This window comes from Corythoichthys intestinalis, chromosome 4, assembly GCF_030265065.1.
Source record: "Corythoichthys intestinalis isolate RoL2023-P3 chromosome 4, ASM3026506v1, whole genome shotgun sequence".
Taxonomy (NCBI): Eukaryota; Metazoa; Chordata; class Actinopteri; order Syngnathiformes; family Syngnathidae; genus Corythoichthys; species Corythoichthys intestinalis.
Window position 1 is genome coordinate 22,008,859 of NC_080398.1, and position 9,431 is coordinate 22,018,289.

The following is a 9,431-nucleotide window of genomic DNA, read 5'->3' on the forward strand; positions in this document are numbered from 1 at the left end:
TGTCCTTACAAAATGTTTTTATTGGTGAATCTGTGCTTTTTCATTCATCTTCTGTTCTACTTATCCTCACAAGGGCTGCATAGGTCCTGGAGCCTATCCCAGCTACCTATGGGCAGTAGGCGAGATGCCCCCTGAATTGGTTGCCAACCAGTTGCAGGGCACAATAAGACAAAAAGCTACAGTGGTACCTCTACATACGAATTTAATTACTTCAAGGACCTTGTTTTTAGTCGAAATGGTCGTACGTTGAGGAGAATTTTCCCATAAGAATACATTATAATTCCATTAATCCGCTCTACAACCCGAAAACCTACACTAAATCCTTAAACACTACTGGTACTATTGCAAATAGCAATTACACAGAGCAAAACAAATAAATTATGAATAAAAATCGGAAAAATAATAGTAATAATAATACAGTAGTATCTCTACATACGAAGTTAATTCGTCCCAGGACCTTGTTTGAGAATCGAAATGGTCGTATGTCGAGTAGGATTTTCCCATAGGAATACATTATAATCCCATTAATTCGTTCCACAGCCCAAAAACCTACACTAAATCCTTAATAAATACTACTGGTACTCAGGGGTGAAAGTGGCTAGAATTTCTTGCAGTAACTCCCCGACATAAAGGTCGCCACGGAGACAGAAATTTTATTCATTTATTTATTTTTCTTTCATTTGGGGGTAGTGGGGGGTCAAACCTCTTAAACTACTGAAATGCAAAGAAAACTGTTTTAGCACAGTTATTTCTATGACATATACAAAACCTGATTTTCATTCAAAATGGTTTTTTAAATTGATTTGCAAAATAAGAGTTAACAAAAACAGCAATAACCCCAAAATCCATCTCCTAATTTTGAATTTTCTTCATTTCTTCACATATTAAATGCCATATCCCAATTTTAACTACTTAAGAACATAGGATGTATATTAAAATTGAAGTTGATGTAAGCATGTACTTTTTCTTTTCTTTTTTTTTATAACAAAGATATAAGTAACATACATTCAAAAAAATAAGTACAAATGACATATTATGCAGAGTGAAATGCAATATATTTTGAAGATCATGCAAACATTGACTTTTTTTTAACCCTTTAACACCTAACGTGTCGGATGCGACACGTTTACGCATATCATCTTTGAAGCCTCGTAAAGCTGTAATTACGTCACCCACGTGCCCCTGGTTGCTCTCGTTTGAAAGAACGGAAGTTGATGTCCACACCAGTTTTTATTTGAAGTCAATCGACCATGTAAAACGGGAGATAATGTCATTTGAGTTTTATTGTTTTATTGCACTCATAAATATGCATTAAAACGCTGCGACCATGTGTCTATCCCCATATTTCCATCATTTCTTGACCTTTTTTTCAAAACTGAAAGCAGCACAAAAGACTACATATCCCAAGAGCCGTTGTGATGTCAAGAAGGACAAACCTAATGTGAACATTTTTAATAAATTGACGAGCAAGGCGCCAACTAAGGGAAAGGAGACACTCGTAGCAAGCAACGGCCGGTTGGATTCAGCGAGCGACTTTGAAACGTGCAGAATGAATCGAAAACTAAATTTAGCGCAAGCTAATACATTATTTCATTAACTGAAGGAATAGGATGAGCTGTTTTTCTCATTGTTTTACTCGGATCAGTCGGCATCTCGGCGAGTAGAAGTGGCAGCAGCGGGCAAACGGCGGATGAGTAGGCTGTGTGACGTTGTATGTGACGCAGCTTAGTGACATGTTAAAAAACAAACTTTATTGAGTGCGCAAAAAAAAAAAAAAAACTTTATTGGGTCGCATGCCTAAAAAAAATTGAATTGAACTGAATTACTTGTCAATATTTTTGAAAATACTTTTTTTTCAATGTTTGTTATTTTTTCTTCACGTTGAATCTTTTCCATTTTTATATAGATGTGTGTTCGAGAAGCTTGATTGCATGTACATAAATACCTTTGATAAGGTGATGGGTACAATACCTAACTTCACAAAGAGATATCCTCCAAACCCTTTTTGTGTTGGATAATATATTTATTTTTTTCTCACTATTTTGCACTGTATATAACATGTTTTGACCATAGTATGTGTGAAGGCCAAAAACGCCTATGACCATAGCTGCTGTTTGTGTTGAATTGCCAAACATAAAACTATTCAATCTTATTTTTTTCTATTGAATGTTTATCCTAGCAAGTTAAATAAACATTATCAAGCTTCAAAACGGTTGGTCGAGCATGTTTGGTTGTCAGTGGGACTTCAACATTACAAATTTTGAAAAAAGATTTGGGATTTTTTTTGTCTTTTTGGGTCCAAAATGTTGATTAAAGTTGGTCAGTGAAGAAAACAACAGTTTGGACATGAAGTTCAAGGTATTCTAAAAAAAAAAAGGGACCCAACTTGGCCTTTGTGAACAGTTTTTTCTTTGAAATATAAAGGCAACATCAAAGGCATGCAAATTCGGCCAAAATAGGCTTAGGTGTTAAAGGGTTAAATCAAATGAATAAGTAGCCGAACATAAATGAAACAAATATATGTCCAAAGTGCACATTGAGAGCTAAGATGTTCTGAACCTCCCCATCAGAGCAAATAAAACTAAATATGATAAATAAGCCTCCTCAATTCTTTCGTTGGGTGGGGTCTGTCGCTCACTGCTACAAGTTACACGTAACCTGCCCCTTCACAAGAGTGTCCCCTTAAACCCGACGAGCTGCATCTTGGAGAGCACCACCTCAAGGTCAGCGAGGGAACCGAGCAGTTCATCTATTCGTCCCACCTCTTCCACTAACCTCAGTAAATACCTACAACTCCGACAATGATATCATGCTGATCAAACTCAGAATGTAGCAGCTCGGCACTTATACTGTACAGAGGTATGAAAAAGTATCTGAACCTTTTGGAATTTCTCACATTTCCTGCATAAAATCACCATCAAATGTGATCTGATCTTTGTCAAAATCACACAGATGTAAAAACAGTGTCTGCTTTAACAAAAAAATCACCCAAACATTTATAGGTTTTCATATCTTAATGATGATAGCATGCAAAAAATGACAGAAGGGGGAAAATAAGTAAGTGAACCCTCTGCCTAAGAAGAAACCTAGAGAATTGAAACCAATTTTTACCAAACAATTTAGGTCAGGTGTGTGCCCAATCACTGATGAGTGGTTTAAAGCTGCCCTGCCCACTATAAAACACACACCTGATAAGGATTGTCTTGATGAGAAGTTTGATGTGCATCATGGCTCGGTCAAAAGAACTGTCTGAAGACCTGTGATCAAGGATTGTTGATTTGTATGAAGCTGGGAAAGGATACAAAACCATCTCTAAAAAGTGGTGGTCAGGATGCCGGCCAGGTACAAAGAGCCAAATGGAATTATGGACTTTTTTATATATAAAAGAAAAAAAAAATCTAGGAATTGTCTTGGAAGATCAAGCCATTCACGGTTTGTATCCTTCCTCTGTCAAATTGGCTCTGGCGGCCCTGTGGTATGCAACAGTGTGCTTCAAGAAGTCGTGTCATGGGGCTTTGGCTGTGCTGAAAAGAAGTACCCTGATGTCCATGCCATGATACTTAGCAAAAAATGATCAGATTGTTTGTAGCTGACCCCTTCACTTTCATGATGTAAACATTTTTGGTAGAAAATGGATGCTTGAAGTTTTTGAAAGCTGAATAAACTCTAATATTTCTTCCATTTTCACTTCTTATGATGTGATGGCAAATTGTAGGGGTTGACAATAAATGACCTTGATGCTCAATATAAATACCAGTAGTCCCTTTTCCAGCAATCTAACTTATTTGCCACCCACACTTCCACCTTTTCAATGACTGGCTGCTATTAAACCTGATCCTGCCATCATGCCTGTCTTGCCTGGCAGCTTCAACTGTGACCTCTTTGTACCTCCTAGAATTTTGTTAGATTTTCCCACACATGTACAGCACCTTTCCATCCTTATAAAGGCTTCAACTTTGCTTTTCTCCAAGTTATTCTATAATATCCAAGCTTCATTTTTATCACAGAAAACAGCTTCAAATCCTTGCCAGTGTGAAACTAATATTGATCCTTCGTTCGTAAAGAGCAAACCTGACGCACCTCGGAGGCCGATTCAGGGCCAAAAAGTTGTTTACAAGTAAACTGATTATTTTTGCGGCCAAAGTGGACTGCTCTATCTCGATAAAAGTATCACTTTCAACGAGTGCGGAGAAGTTTTCCCATCAGCACCATGCCAGGAGTTTTATTAGTCTGCAGGACCAGAGAGGTAAAGCTTAATAGTTGGCAGTCAATAAAAAGCCTCATAGAGAACGGTCCAATTGTAACTTTGCCAAACGGGCTTTGAAGCTGGGGACTTCAAATTTTTACACTTTAACTTCCAAGTGAGACAATTCAAAACAACACTGGACTGGGATTTAACTTAATTTAAAAAAAAAAAAAAAAAAGATATCTGCATAATAATGCAAAAATAAGACGATTGACATAAACATTCAATATACTGTACATAAGTTCTGTATATGTTTATTAAAATAGACAATAAATACACAAGATGGCATTAATATTTTTAACATTCTTTCTGTTAAATTCTTGAATTAATAAGAGATCTAGCCAAGGCAAAGTCTGAGTAAGTTTTATGTGTGTTTTGCAAAGCTATTTTGATTGGGAATGGCAGTTCTCTTTGCATTGAGTGCTTTTCTTGTTGTGAACATTATTTTTTTGAGAGATAGGAATATTATTATTGTTGTGCTTTCACTAAACGATACTGTAGCGACTTAACTGTTCCGCCCAAATGCATGATGGGAAGTTGGGCAACCATGACTGTCAGTGCTGGCTGCAAATGGTATACAGTATGTTCTGCGTTGTGTTCAACTTAGCGTGTTAAGAAAAAGATCGTCTCCTGTCATTCTTGATCATGTCGTTTGCCACAATAATTATATTTGTTGTGTAAGAGTTGCCAAAGCTTAAGCCAATAAAAGGCGCGGTCCAATGATCGCCTGTGTCCACTCGCATTTCTCTGCCTTTTCGCTCGCTTAAAACGGCGTCATTGTAAACTGATTGAGGCAACGCATGAACGGGTCATTCCGTGCATGCGTTAATTGCGTCAAATATTTTAACGCGATTGATTTAAAAAATTAATTACCGCCCGTTAACGCGATAAATTTGACAGCACTACTTAAAATAAATGCTAACTGCCCGTTTTTTTTTTTTTTTTTTGCTTTTAACCAAGAATCAAGACTGTTTTATGTCCATATCTATGCAGAATTCAGGGATTTAAGCATTTATTCACAAGAATGTCAATGTAAAAAGCTCATTGTTGTGGTAAGGCGGCGCCACAGTGACTAAAAGACGAGCAGCACATTCGACATATTTATTTAAAATAAATGCGATCTGCCCGTTTTTGTGCTTTTAACCAAGAATCGAGACTGTTTTACGTCCATATCTATAAAGAATTGAGGGATTTACGCATTTATTATTGTCAAGATAACAACGAAATCTGAATTTCGTTGTTATCTTGACAATGACAAATAAAATTTGAATTTTATTCGCAAGAATTTTCAGCGTAAAAAGCTCTTTGTCTGTGTTTCCACTTGTTCAGCTTTGACGGAGATAGGCCCATTAATTAGGCCTATTAATTGGCCCCTCGCCCCGCGTCCCGTCAATACCATTATGAAGTCTATGGTTTAGTGTTTGCATGACAGAGCTTGTCATTTATGTTCTGTACATGTGAACATGTATTGTACTACTTGCATGTTTTCTTATCCAGCAGTGTTTTACAGTTACAAAATGTACTGTCAGTAGTTATTGTTTGCAACTTCATGAAAGATCTAGTCAATTATTTGTGTACATGTGTAAACATTGTACTTGCATGTTTTTGGGTTTTTTGTATTTTTATTTTAAAGCAGTAATGTGGAGTAATTTCATAACATGCCAAATAGGGTCACAATTGAAGTAATTAAACATTGTCCAACAAATAAAGCATGAAAAAATAATTTATATGTTGTATATTTGACCAAATAATCGCGTTTCCGAAGTTCGAGCCTGAAAGGGGACGAACCCGGAAGTGATACGTCACACCGGGAACAGCGATGGCAGCTCCATACATACGGCCGCCATACAAAGCCCTTCAAACAATGATTCAAACAGCGATACAAGCGATAGATCGAGCACAAGGGAGGAGATCCAAGTTTTTGAAGAGTTGGTGGAAGAAGAGGAGCTTGGAATTTTATGTTGGACCTAACATGTATTAGCCAGACGCTAATCAGAATGCAAACAATGTGCCTAGACTACCTGACATGGAATGGATACAATACCCATCGAGATTACAAGATTGGTAAGATATAGGCTGTTATTATTTTCATGATTTGAAGATGCAGGCATTTGCACATAATTTTATGTTTTTGTCTATCTGATGACATTGTTAAAAAAAAAATAACAATCAGACTTCATGTTCATTTTGGCAGATCCGGCAGCTTTTGTGCATATAAAATAATAATATAAAAACGTTGGGGGGAAAGAAGGAGATGAGTCGTTGATGGCTTTCTCCACTTTATTGTGGCAACAATAAGAAAACAAAATAATAGCAGACTGCCGCCACATTCGACCGCGAAGTTTTGCTTCTCGCTGATCTCCTCCTCGCCTCCTACTACTCCAGCGTCTCTTAAACGGATCGTGCATAGTGTCTTGTCATGAGCTTTTTGTTTACAAATGTATCGAACACACGACGTGCTGACAACTTTGTTTCCCTATTACAGTGCTTCTCAATTATTTTCTGTTACGCCGCCACTGTAAATAGTATCATTTTTCTATAATATTACTATTATAAGTACGCCTCTGCCTCACATTGTATCCTTTTTTTCTATTAGAGAAAATAAAAGAGATGAACTTATAAAGTATAACTTCATTAACATTGTTTTGTTTGTAACAGAAAAGACTTAAGGCGCATCAATTTGCCAGAATGAAAAAAAAAAAAAAAAAAAGTCACATCCAAACTTTAAAAATACACTCAAGGTACATTTTTGACCATTTGATACTGAAAATTAAAATCAGTAAATAATATCAAATTCAAATTGATTAGAAACATTAACTCATGAGGACAATATGCCAAAAAATTTGACCGAAAAAACAAAACTGAATAGAAGAAGAAGAAGAAGAAAAAAAAAAGTTTCTTTGGATGGAAGGACAGTTTTAATTTTCGCTGCTCGCTGCTCCCAGTATCACCTCCAGTTTGCAATGATGTGGGGTTATTTTGCACTGAGCATGCTAACATTTCTTACTGGTTTACTGATATAACACTGACAAAGCGGGACGATTGTTGGCAATATTCGGCACGTTTTCGCTGAAAAACAACCAAGCGGCTTACCAATGAGATTGGGGTCTAATGTCTTTAAGTAGCGTCTTAATTGATTTGGCTTCCGGCTGTCTGCTATAATCATTTTTAGACACAGTAAACAGTGGTCTTTCCTCGTCTACCACTGTATTAAATGTCAAAGCCAAAAGGCAAACGGCCCGAAAAAAGCGAATTATCGGCGGCCGAGGGAGAACCGTAGGTGAGGGCGGTCGTCGTGATGATCCCAAGCTGAAAATGGCACTTCTCGGGCGGACACGCGAGAACCGGAGAATACAGTGGGTCGCTGCGTGAGTCCGGCTGGAAAACGGCTTTCGAAAACAGCGCACAGCTTTTCAGCTCTTCATGAGTTTTCTTCCGTGTGCTGAGTGCTCTTGCTTACTTCAAAAATACTGCGCGCACTTTGAAAATAAGAGCACCCCTGCCACGCACTGAGTGGATGAGCAAGTACACTTTATTCTAGTACGGCAAAAAAAAAAAAAAAAGCAAGTTCCCCGAAGTCACACGCGCCACCCCTGGCATCGCTCTGCGCCCCTTCACCCACTATTTGAGAAGTACTGCTCTATTAACACATGAAGCTTACAGTACAACACAGCTCGGGGCTCTCGGGAGGAAGTGGCGTCTAATGGCGTGAGGAAATGTAGTTTTTTCACACAAGCGAACAGATTACAAAGCACCACTTCCGTGTTGTCCCGAGACTACATTTCCCATGATTCACTGCTGACCTGCGCACTCGCTGATTCGCTGCCAGACATTAAAAGCAACCCTTGTCAACTGTTAGCAGCTCTTGTATGTAAAACACAAACTAGAAGGCTATTAAGCGATCACCGTTGTCAAGTTAAAAAATAGACCCTTAGGTAGACATTTGTAAAATTACCCAAAAATAAGGTGAGAAGAAACTCAGTTTTCTTGGCCAAGGAGAGCAAGGAGGGACTAGACAGAGAAATGCTAGATTACAGTACAGATTAGTACAGTCACCAAAATTGATCTAAAAAATACCTCCTTGCTCTTTCTTTTATTAGGGGTTTGTCCTAACACAGAAGGGTGCCGCCCCAAAGGGAGGGGGAAAGCAAGCTGGAGACACCCATGTGATTTTGGTTGGCTATGTGTGAGCATCTAGGTGGAACTAACTAAATACACGTGTGTTAGCAAAGGCACTTAGGTAAAGTGGTCAGAATGACCCAGACACTTCAGTTATGCAACGCTGCGGCCATGGAAGACGTCTTCGAATGGAAGATTGTCCTCCAAAGTCTAGATGAAAGTCTAGACGTAAGATGCTGAAGATGTCCTAGAAGGTCTAGTTACGCAATGTTGTGGCCATGAAGCAAGGCAGTTGTCACCCCGACCCTCTTTAATACTTTGTAACACTTAAACATTATACTACAGCCTAGCATAGCAAGCAATAATCATTTACTGGTTATATCAAATAAGAAAAAATATGGCAATATGTATTAAGTATGTATAAGGTATATATGAGCACAAGCAAATATTCAATCAATCAAGCAAATATTCAATCAACCCTCGATAATTAACTCAACAACCGTGAAAGAAACGCCGAACCATACAAATGCAATGCAATGCTTGAAGCATGAAAGTGGAAATACATAATACAAATACAAATAAATGTGCACAAACTCACCGGCGGTGTGTGTCTCTTACTGCAACGCCAACCCGCTTATATGCCCATCCACACCCCTTTACCGATTGACAGTGGATTAACCCTTTTGGACTAGATCGTAGACGACGCACAATTTAAACACGCTTAACCTAGCGAACGCAACAACAACTATAATCGGGGATTGCCACGAGTTAACGTTCGGCGAACGTCGCTAGCTTATACTGTTCATTCCACAACAGTTGGCAGCTCTGCTTTGACAAAGTCATCAGTCATCTATCCAAAAATCACTCTTACTTTTTGGCAAATCCTTGATCATAAGCAGACCGGTTAAGGAAGCAGGCATCTTCGAAGTGTTTGCAGCAGAGAACACTACTTGATGATGGCGTGAAATTCATTCGCTTCGTGCGAACGAAAGATGTCCATTCACGTGCCTTGCTATCCTTTGGCCACTCATACAACTTTTCGTTTGAGTGAGAACAAAACATCGCC